The sequence below is a fragment of the Eurosta solidaginis genome, chromosome 3, assembly GCF_040869045.1.
Source record: "Eurosta solidaginis isolate ZX-2024a chromosome 3, ASM4086904v1, whole genome shotgun sequence".
Lineage (NCBI taxonomy): Eukaryota > Metazoa > Arthropoda > Insecta > Diptera > Tephritidae > Eurosta > Eurosta solidaginis.
This window is the reverse complement of record NC_090321.1, coordinates 177,855,435-177,867,477: the sequence shown is the minus strand read 5'-3', so window position 1 is coordinate 177,867,477 and position 12,043 is coordinate 177,855,435. Positions and strand designations below refer to the sequence as shown.

General features: G+C 39.7%; 1 protein-coding gene across 4 annotated transcripts in view; it reads right to left on the bottom strand.

Annotated features, from left to right (window-relative positions):
- Positions 1–12,043, bottom strand: part of Dgk (diacyl glycerol kinase 1) — a 494,377-nt gene that overhangs the window by 443,464 nt on the left and 38,870 nt on the right. The window lies entirely within an intron of this gene.

Here is a 12,043-nt window from a genome sequence, read left to right as displayed (position 1 = left end):
GAGCTATTTTTTTTCAAAAGAGAGCCAATCAACGACCTGTTGTTCAAAAAATCTTTAAGAAATATGTTGGAAGATGAAGGGAGGATAAGAGGAAGATATAAAGGGAGAGGGCAGGGGTGGAGAGGAGGAGAGTTAAACAAAGCCGGACTGGGACAGAGTGAAGGCGAGATAAAAAGTGGGAAACGATGACAGAAGGACTGCGGAGTAAAGGGAAAGAACGGCGCACAGTGACGCGAGAGGATAGTGGTACTGATGAGGGAAAAGACAGGGACACGGTTTCAGAGAGAGAAAAAGAGAAAAGAAAATGAAGATGATTAGGAAGAGGTTTAGGGGAAATTAGTGGAATTGATATAGAAAAAGGGCGTAGGGAAATAGGGAGATCGGAGAGAAATGAAAAGAGATAGAGGTATAAGGAAAGTTAAGAGTTAGATAAAGTGGAAGAGAAAGCAGATTCGCAAAGTAATAATCATAAGCTATCCTTTAAATGAAAACGTCGTGTGTCGCATGAGCGTTCAAAGTAGTCAACCGATTTTGATACAATTTTCACAAGTGATAGTGTGAATGGAAGTAGGCACGAGAGTGAGAGTGGCTGGAAATTGAAGTGGAATTAACGGCACGCCAACAAAAAAAAAAATTTAAATTTACTATATCTGGGTAATTATTTGAGAAATATATCCAATACTTGGTCTACAGATTCCATACAAGAGATCATTAAGCTGTGAGAAGTGGAGGGAGTGAAAGTTGGAGTGAAACAAAAATGAAACTCGCTATATCTCCAATATTTTTATGAAAAATGCCATATATGAGACAATTTGTATGGTAGATCTAGAGGTAATGGGAATGAGAGTGGGAGTGAGAGTGGTTTTTGGGGGTGGGAGTGGAAGGGAGAAGTTATAGGAGAAGGGAATGGAGATAAAGGGAATAAGGGAAGAACAGGAATAAAGAGCAGTATTGGAAGAAAAAGTAGTAAAGTAGTAGTGTATGTGAAGATAGAGAAAGTAATGGGGGAAAAGGAGGTCCACTCTTAAGATTTGGGCGAACGAATTTTCGAGAAGAACAACTTCTATAAATTTAAAAATTGTCCATTAAACTTTTTTTCAAGGTTTTCTTGGGAGCTTCGTTTGATTAAAGAAAAGCGTTACGACAAAAATATAAAAGTAAAATAAAAATTTCAGAGACATAGCAGACTTTCATTCTCTAGAATTAGTTTAGGAGTGACTAGGTTAAATTTGTTAAAAACTATTAAAGGTTCTTGAAACACTGCTCATCACAGCTCCAAGTACTTTCTTACATGACATCCATTTTTTTAATTTATTATATATTTAGGCCACGAGGAGCTATCTATTTTTTTATTGTCCTCTTGCGTTCTGAGGTTGTTTAAACCAAGGTTTTTCTGCCCCTCAAAGTATGCTTCTAGTTTCTTCAAACTATGTAATGCGCCAATCTGAAAACAACTTCAAAGCTCAAAAGGTTACTAGAACGTATAACAAAGATCTTTAAGACGAAAATAATATAAAGTCAATTTAAAAAAACCGATGAAAAATTTTCTAATAATAACAAAACAACGATTTCGGGGAGTTTAAAAGAAACAAACAAATTTTTTGTTTTATTATTTAGTACACCCCCAAATAACAATGCATGACAACATAATATGTAGGTCTTTGGTTGAGTATGTCGAGGTGTCCGCCAACAGAACGAACATTGCATCCTTGTAGGTTCGAACGATATTTACAAATTAAGTTTGATTTTTAAGTAGAGGTAGCTATGGAACGACTTAATCTGCTTCGAGCATCTAGAAATATTATACTAACATTCTTTTTAGCCAGGCTAACATTTTGGTTATGTAGCTTAAGCAGGAATAGGGGATCCATGGATCATAAAGTCTGAAAATGTGCTCAAATATAGTGTAACTTAATTAATGAGAAAGAATAATGACTCTTTGAAAAAGTAAAAAAAAATTTTGACTAAGAAAATATGTAATTTCTAAACGACTATATTATAACGAGAAAGAAAAATGACACTGAAGAAAGCACAACGCCGAAACCGGTTTGTCTACAAACAAAATTTGAAACAACATGAATCGATATTGCCCAAGAAGTTTTTGATTTATTTGTAAGAGCTTAATCTTAACTTTTCGAAAAGATTTAAAAATTTGTTAATTACCAAAGTCTACCAGATCACATGTTTTTATGTTCGTATGACTTACGTAGTGTATAGTGCAAACATCTATTCAATTTTAAGCCAAAGTCACGTCTGTTACCTTAACTTTGTTAAATACAACATAAAAAGCATTGTCTCTCAGAAATACTCAAAACTTGTATTACAACATTATTCGCATGCAACAACAATTTCTTTACGTGATAATAACTGTTTTCTAATATGCTGCTAAAGGCACTTAAAGCTTGGCATGTATTTGTATTTTAATGTTCGTTTATGTGTATGTATGTATATGTATTTGATTGTTAGGTTGTTAGTTTGAAGCCTGCGTGCCACTGAGAGCATGTCAAACTGCTTTGGTTGCAAGAGTTAAGGCAAATAAACAAGAAGAAACAAGGAGCATTATCTAACACAACATATTCACATATATACATACATATGTGCTTGCGTAATGTACCCAGTAGGAAAAAAATCGCAAATTCAGATATTACGGAGATAGTCCGAAATATTCCGGAGATAGTTTTGAAAGGATCCTTGAAATGCTGCCGATGTAAACTTAAAAAAATTCCGAATAGTTCGGGAACTTTTGCAAAAACCCCGAGGTCCATAGGCCCGAAACCGCTCCGAAATTAATCAGAAAGAGACCACGAAATAGTTTCGGAATTAGTGCTGAAATGATCTGGTTGGCTGCTGTGGTTTAGATTCTCTTGGAACCAATTATATAATATACTGCGTGAGTTTACTCAAATGGTTGGTTGGAGCGTTTTAATACCGCTCCTGGTAGGGCAGCACAAAAGTGCGAAGAGTTCGTGACCTCATGATCGGTAATGATATGCAAAATATATGACTGTCGCCTTATAACTGGCCACATTCAGTTTCTATACCTGTCGTTGAAAGAGATTCTCATTTTTTCCACATAGTTGCCAAATGGCCGGTGTCTTGTTATAGTGGCTGTGATCCCGTTTATCCCTTTCCTAGACTTATTAGGGAAAAACTGTATTTTTTTCTGGTTGTAGTCATTCCAAGTTGGTTTAGTAATTTTACAGTTGTCCGTAGAATACCAATTGCGAATTGCAGTTTTCATTACATTGGTAAAAGTCTCACCCTTTATTGATGAAAGTAGCTGGTGCACCAAAAACATCTAACGATGTACAGGCCTTTGCCAGTTAATCTGATATTTTTCATTGCCGGCAATGTTCCTGTGACCGGGTACCCAACATAATGTGATGGGCGCAAATTTTTCTGCTTTTCGTAGCGTCCTCTTACAGTTATTGGCAGCCTTAGAACAAGTATGGCAAATCTAGCGATTAGAGCGCTGCTGCGAGTATATGCATACCTTACCATCTCTGATTGTTTTACAAGAAATTACAGGCAATCTCCATACCTAGTATCTCTGATTGAAAAATACTTGCTGAGTTTGGAAGACAGACGTACATTGCGACTTTTAAATGTTCGGAGTAACCTCCCGCAGCATTACCAAAGCCCCTTTTTGGACCCGCCAGCGTAAAGTGAAGTTAAGTCATCTTGGTAAGCTATGTCGACTGAACGATCCGTTATTGAGAGAATCTTCATCTTGAAATTCTTGCCATAGTTCAATGTGGGTGAGGAATAATCTCTTGTCGAACCCAAGTTGAGGAGCATTCTTAAGATACCACTGTGGCCGTACAGATTTTCGTCTGTAAGCAGATCAATTTTCGCCGAGTACCTTGCATGACAGAAATACACTTGCAGTGTTGTACAAAACACTTCCGGAGGGGACTTTCCTTAGAAAATATTTTTTGATCTAAATCCATACAGCATCTCTGACAGTATTGAGTCACAAAGTCGATCAAAAGGTTACTGTTTCCAGGGGGGAGGGGACTTCTCTGGATAGTGAAACATTCAAACATTCACTTAACTACATTTCCAATTTCCAAGAGGTATGTAAAAATAAAATATGCATTTTTCACCTTAAATGCAAGCTCTCATGCTATCTTGCTGTTGTAACAGTATTTGAAGTGTTGTAGCAACAAAGATGCAACTTAAATGATAACACATGAAGTCGTTAGCTCAAAGCAGTTTAGTGACATACAAGTAGGTGTATGAGGGTACGTCTGTATATTTAAGTTGTTGTTGCAGTGCATGTAACAAAAAGTTTGCTACTTTTCTTCTTGCTGGAAATTTTTGATTCTCTTAAAATTTTTCATTGGCTTAGAAATTCCAGCAGTCCGACGCACTCACACAGGCAAACAAAAAAGTTGTGGAAGTTTGGTTTTTTCGGTTTTTTTCTTTCGGGTGTTTCAAAGTATTTGTTGTTTTATGCTATTCAGGTTTTATGTACTTTAACTACCCTTTAACGGGATAACAGAAATATTTCTATGTTGCTGTGGTGGTTGTGGTTTAATTGCCCCATAGGTAAAGAAAGTTATTTCACATCCATATTTGATTGAATATTATATATGTATTAGTGTGGAAATTTTAAAAATAAATGTATTTTTAGAGTTGCCAAAAGACTGCAAGCATTTTCGAAACAGTTGATCATCAAAATAGGTGAGCAATATAAGCTTTAAGAAACAATAAATATAGATTAGTCATATATGACTCCTATATGATTAAAATTCATTCAACAAAATATCTTTGAGTTTCAATTTGGCTATAGTTCGATCGAAGAAGGTATATTTTCTTACTTTTTCTTGGTTCAATTATTTGAAAACACTTTCCATTAGGGTAGGTTAGGTAAGATAAGACAAGGCTAGGATGAGAAGGTTTGCGTGGAAGCTTTTCATACTTCTCGACGGCATTTTTGTTCATTGTTATTGACATCGGTGAGTGTATGTATATTCGCCCAACAAGAAACTTCCTGTTGTTGTTGTTGTTGTTGTTGTTGTAGCAATGCTTCTCCCCACCTAACAGCCGCGACCGATCACAAATTGTCATCAATATCCTCTAACGGGAGTCCAAGGAAACTTGCCGTTTCAACAGGGGTGGACCATAAGGAAAGTGGTGTTAGAGGCGTTGGTTCCACATTAAAATTAAAGAGAGTTGGTGTCATGTGGGGACACATTGCAAGCGGGGCATACATTTTGTATGTCGGGGTTTATTTTGGATAGGTAAGAGTTTAACCTGTTACAGTATCCAGAACGAAGTTGAGCTAGAGTGACACGCGTTTCCCTGGGGAGTATGCGTTCCTCTTCCGCGGGTTTTGGATACTTTTCTTTAAGTACTGGATTCACCGGGCAATTCCCGGCATAAAGGTCCGACGCCTGTTTACGGAGTTCACCAATGACCTGCTTTTGTTTTTTCGCTTCATACGGCTGGGTTATCAGGTGCCGTATTTCCTCAAAATGCTTACGGAGATGACCCCTTAAGCCCCTAGGCGGTGCTGGTTCATCAATCAGATGTCTGTTGGGATGCTCAGGTTTCTGGGTATTCAACATGAACTGTTTGGTCAGCATCTCATTCCTCTCCCTGATGGGGAGTATTCTCGCCTCATTATGCAGATGGTGTTCTGGGGACATAAGAAGACAGCCCGTGGCGATTCTGAGAGCAGTATTTTGGCAGGCCTGTAGTTTCTTCCAGTGGGTAATTTTTAGGCTTGGCGACCATATGGGTGACGCGTAGCACGTAATCGGCTGGCTAATTGCTTTGTATGTAGTCATGAGTGTTTCTTTGTCTTTTCCCCAGATACTGCCAGCGAGGGATTTGAGGATTTTGTTACGGCTCTGAATTCTCGGAACAACTGCGGCTGCGTGCTCACCAAAATGTAGATCCTGATCAAACGTCACACCCAAGATTTTGGGATGTAGGACAGTCGGTAGCGTAGTGCCATCGACGTGGATGTTCAAAATGGTCGACATTTGGGACGTCCATGTTGTAAATAAGGTCGCGCAAGATTTAGTCGGTGATAATGCCAGGTTTCGCGAGGCGAAAAAACTGGAGAGATCAGGGAGGTAGCCGTTTATTTTATTGCATAGCGCATCGATCTTTGGGCCTGGGCCTGTGGCAATTATTGTGCAGTCATCGGCGTAGGAAACGATTGTGACTCCTTCCGGTGGTGAAGGTAGCTTAGATATGTAGAAATTAAACAAAAGTGGGGATAGGACACCACCCTGTGGCGCCCCTTGTTTAATTCTCCTTGGTTTTGATGTTTCGTTTAAAATTGCACCGATGCCTGCCGACCACCCAGATAATTTGCGGTCCATCTTTTAAGACATGGGGGAAGGGCAGACCCTTCCAGGTCTTGCAGTAACGTGCCATGGTTGACCGTATCAAAAGCTTTTGATAGGTCTAGTGCTACGAGTACTGTTCTATGGTGGGAGTATTGATTTAAACCGCAATTTATCTGGGTGCTAATGGCATTTAGCGCGGTGGTAGTGCTATGGAGTTTTCTGAAGCCATGCTGATGAGAGGCTAGCTGCGAAATTTGCTTGGAAATAAGGGAGCAAAATGGCTTCAAGGGTCTTTGCTTCTTTCGATAGGAGAGATATCGGACGATACGACTCACCTATGTTAGCTGGTTTCCCAGGCTTTAGTAGCGGGACCACCTTGGCTATTTTCCATTTCTCGGGTATGACAAAGGTGGAAAGAGACAGGTTGAAGACATGCGCTAAATATTTGAAACCCTCTTTCCCTAGGCTTTTAAGCATCGGCATGCCTATGCCGTCTGGGCCCACTGCTTTGGATGGTTTAGCGCAACCAATGGCGTCCACAACCTCTTTAGCAGTGATGGTGATTGGTGACGCGCTGAGTTTGTGTTTATTGCGTGTCTATTGGTTCTCCGTCTATCTTTGTCGACCGTAGGATGCATTATATATTTTCGGCAGAAAGCGCTCGCGCATTTTTTCGCATCCGACAGCACTTTGTCGCCAAGGGTGATGGAAACTTTTTCTTTGTGCTTAGTCGGATTCGATAGAGACTTTACGGTGGACCAAAGTTTACCCACACCGGTAGAGAGGTTACAACCTCTTAGGTGCTCCTCCCATTTCGCCCGCTTGTGTTCATCCACAAGCAATCTGATGCGTTGGTTTATATCACTTATATGGGGGTCGCCTGGATCAAGCTGTCTTATAAGGTCACGTTCTCTCGCTAAGTTTGCGGCCTCCGCCGGGAAGTGGGGCCGGATTTCGGGAATTCTCCCGGCGGGAATGAAACGTGCCGAGGCGGATTCAATGACCTTACGGAGGGCACGCTCCTCTTGGCGGGCATCAGTCGGGATAGGGAGGGCAGCAAAGCGGTTGTATGTAAAAGATTTATATTCTTCCCACTTTCCTTTTTTGAAGTTTATGAAAGTGCGTTTTTCGGGGACGATGAAGTCGGCGATACGCTCGAGCGCAATAAGTATGGGCAGGTGGTCGGATGCCAATGTTACCATCGGCTGCCAGTTGACGCAGTTTACGAGTTTTCCGCTGACGATTGAGATATCTGGCGAACTGTGACAGCTTCCTACCATACGTGTGGGGGCATCTCCGTTTATTGTGCAGAACGTCGTTTCTTCTATTTGATCCGCCCACATCTCACCCCTACTGTCCGCCCGCAAGTTTGAATGCCATAGATCGTGATGGGCATTGAAATCGCCTAAGATAATGCGATTGTTGCCAGTGAGTAAGGCTCTGATATTAGAGCGGTATCCACTGGGACAACAGTTGGCAGGAGGGATTTAGATGTTGATGACTTCTAGGTTTGCATCGCCTGACGGGACAGATAGGCCTTGACGTTCTAAGACATTGTCCCTGCGGTCGATGCCAGGATCAAATATATAATATTGCACAGAGTGGTGTATGATAAACGCGAGGCCGCCTCCATTTCCGCTCTCGCGGTCTTTCTTGCGGAAAAGAGGGGGGAGAAGACGGGGGCAGGGGCTGATGCTCAGCATTGCTACCGACTCTACTACGAAGGTAGTAGTTATGAGTGGTAGCAGCTGTTTGAGTTATTGGCGCCGTGGGGCGCGAGCAACAGCGGGTACTTGTTGTGGCTTGCTGAGCAGCGGGGCTGCTGGAAGGTAGTGGGGGCGCTTATGCGTAGACTACGGGACGCCCTTGGGCGTGAACAGCAAGGAGCCACAAAAGATTTATAAAAGTTACGTGGACGTCGCGTTTTGGGATCAAGCCCAGTACAACCTGTCCGATGCAACCATCCCTTGCACGAGACATACTGAACAGAGTATGACCGTCCTAAAAAGATTCTTTCCCGGCAGATGCAGCAAAACCATTTCTCAGGACCGTGGTCAGGAGACGGACCCGGTTTGGATTCGATGCCTTCCCGGATTAAGAGAATATGGAGCAGTCCTGCTGCAAGGAGCTGCTGGGAGGATGACAATTTGTGGGAGGGACGCAACAAATTAAATGGGGTCACACTGAAATGACAGCCCTTGGTCGAGAAAGATCCCGAGTCGCTCCGGTACATAGAACCGACTGCTTTGGGAAGCGCAAGGAACTTCCTAATTCGTTTTCATCAAACTACTTGATTTTCCATATGAGCTTGATTGAATGATAAGAAATCTAAGGAAGTTAAGAAATCTGACTTCTTGTCTAAAGTCCTTGTGAATGTTATAAGTAGAATTCCTTATCTTCTCATCATGACGGCCCCAATTTTCCCCCTAAAAGCGTTTTTCTCGAATTTCGTCTTCAAAGATCGTTACACTGATCTCTGAGCAGTCTAGCTGCTTTTTTTTATCTATGCTATAGAGACCTCGTCCAGCAGGCACTGCAAAAGTCGGAAAGTTGGTATTATATTTTAAATGTTCAAATCGTTTGGCAATCTCAGAAGGTAACCTATGGCAGGAACCTTGAAGTCTACAGCTACCTTAGTAAATAATCTGTTTCTATGCCATCTAATACCATTCCGTGGCCGCAGTTGACCGATTTCCATAGTTGCGCAGTCAAACCCCACCATGTGACAGATGACCCTTCCGAAGATACGCTGACCTTGCATTTGATATCACTTGGATTGTTAGTCATATCACCTCTGAACCTTTAGTATCAATGGGATAACTAAGTTGTTCCTCCGCAGAACTATTTTGCAGGTGTAGTACGCGGCTAGAGGTTTCTTTGGTCTTCTTTCCACATTATTTTTCCAAATATATATTTGGACATTTTTTTGATGTATTTGGCTTCGTTATACCGTTCAGTTTTGGTAAGTTGAAGGAGGGACTTTTTATTTTTCTAGTGAACAGCACTAGGTCCTTTTTCCAAGCCCATCGCAAAATGTCACAATGGTTTATACTTAGTAGTAATTTCCGTTACTCCTGCTTGGTTGGCTAATTTTTTCTATATTTGGCCAGTGCTATAGTCCGAGCTCCTGCAGCATCACTATGCACTGTGGCGCAGAAAGTTAGCGCAGCATTGGAGATCATTTCAAACTGATAAGAGTGTTGATTATTTTGTTGAACTTTAAGGACATCAATACTCCTGTTCTCGAAAATCACAAATACTCGATAAAATTCTTCAAAATGTAATGCATTTCATTAAAAATCTTGCTGCATTTACTGCGTTTTCTTTACTGAAGATAGTGTCGCCCTATTCTAAGCTCCCCGTAAGTTTTCTTGTTCCTTTCATAAAATATTTTCGGCTGTCTTATTACTTAAAAAAGATCTATTTTGCAAAGCGCCTGGCGACCTAGCTTCAAAGTAAGAATTGAAGGTAAAAGTTTTTCCAGAAAAGAAAACGCCATTAATATACTAGGCCTCGAGATAATATTGTGACAATAAATGACCCCGGAGTTAGACGAAGGACCAGGCCTATTAAAACTTAAAAACATTTAATAAAAGTCCCCTTACAGGAAGGGGTTTACCTTGATAGGGTACCTCGACCTATAAAGATTTCCAGCTTCAAATTTTTATTGCATTAATTTTCAAAAATCGCATCAAAGGATAAATTAATTAGTTTCAAAATCAGGGCTCATTTTACAAAGAAATACAAATATTATTATTCTACTAAACTTGCTCTGAAAACAAACAAAATTCATAACGCATTTACTTTTATGAATTGTTTTTTATGAGGCTAACATTATACACTTTGATTAGTTAAACGCACTAGCACAAGCAAAGAGTCAAAGAAAATATCACATCAGATTTATCCAAGAGAAATCCTGTTCATCCTAATATATAAACTGACACACATGTGACTGCTAGCAACTTCAAATAAAATATTCACATCAAAGCATTAAATTTTTTGGAAATATCTTCCTTCCTTCCTCGATTTGAATGCGTTGTGTTATGCGGCTGGAGCTTTCTGGTATTTCTTCTTCACCAAATTTATGCCCTACATTTGCGTTGCAAATGCCACTATTGCATAGCTCCACCAGGAATTTACGATATTTATGTTGAGGAAGAATTGTTTTGTTTTTTTTTGTATAACAAAGAAAATTAGGGTAACTTCTTGGAATGCTTCCAGGTTTACATTGTAGGAAAATGTTTTCTTTTTATACCAAAAAATGCCACATGTTATGACCATAAATAAATATGTATGACTTACAGCGCTTTTACATTTCATAACGGAAGAAGTTAACAGGGAATTGGCTTCTTTCAAAATAACTTGTGGCATATTTGCCTTAGTTCGAAATATTTGGCGATGTTATTTTGAACTACTGCAAATAACTTATACATTATTTTAAAAATTCGAGTTCCTTGTTCTGCGATTTGAGCCCACATGCCAAACGCTGAGTGGAATGTCAACCTAACTTTGCTGCCGTTTCCAAAACGTCCTATTTCAGAATTTGGTGAACGAACGCCTTATTTCAGAAATTTTTTCATTAACACCCCATATAATGTCAAAATGTATTAAATTTGAGCTCAGTTAGTGCATGACAACAATGATATTTCACTCAGCAGACAATGTTGTCAAATACTTTATTTAGGGTAGGCCAAAAAACCGTGATTTTAGTTTTTCTATCCAAATTGTATGGGAAATATTCAAGTTTTTATAAAAAGTATACCAACGCTCTAATCTTTAGTACTCGAATCACTGGCTGCACATATTTTATAGAAAGTTGTACGGTCTACAAGAAAGATTACAGAAAACTTATCCGATTTGTAGTTATTCGAGAATTAAATTGAAAATTGAATTGGGTGTGATTCTCCATACAATTCGTATGGAAGAACTTAATTATTGATTAGGTACCTCTAAACAAACAAATTAAAAGCCAAAATTTGTACAAGCTATTATCTTGTATGTTCTGAGCAACATTTCCATTATACCAGAAGGAAAAAATTCTTCCTCCACCTGCCTCTTTGAACTCAGTGGAGGTGGTTGTTATTGTTGTTGTATTAATGACAAAAACACTCCCCGAAGGTATTGGGGAGTGTCATCGATGTTGATGGTCCTTTGCCGGATATAGATCCGATACGTTCCGGTCACAAATCACCATTAAGGTACTAGCCCGACCATCTCGCGAACGATTTATATTAAATATTCTAGGTCTTTGATTCCAAATTGGGTGTGAATAGAAATAATTTCTTAGCCAAAGCGTATTAGTGCACTCGCATATTATGACCTAGCCAGTGGAAGCTTTGGATTTGTAGAATGGTGACTCCTAGAAGATAATTTGTATACGTCTATAGAGGTCATCACTTTTCAATTTGGTAGTCGGGCAAAGGTAGTCATTGTTTGAAAGAATTATTTTCCGTTCGATTTCTATTATTAAACCTTACGGTAGGTTAATATAGACCCATTTCAAGAGTTATTTTTGTTTTTTAAGTTCTAAGAGAAGAACCCAGCCGCAAGAGAGTTCTCAATTAAAGGCTGAAAGAAAGCAACCAGTTAGAAAAAAAATAACCGACTCCAAAAAAGTAATCCAAGAAAGAAATCGTTTGCAGAGAACTTGTAGGATTCACAAAAAAGAATAACCGGTTCCGAAAAATGCCCGCTTTCCATAAACGCAACGAAAAGTAAATAAAAAGTGAGAGCTTAGA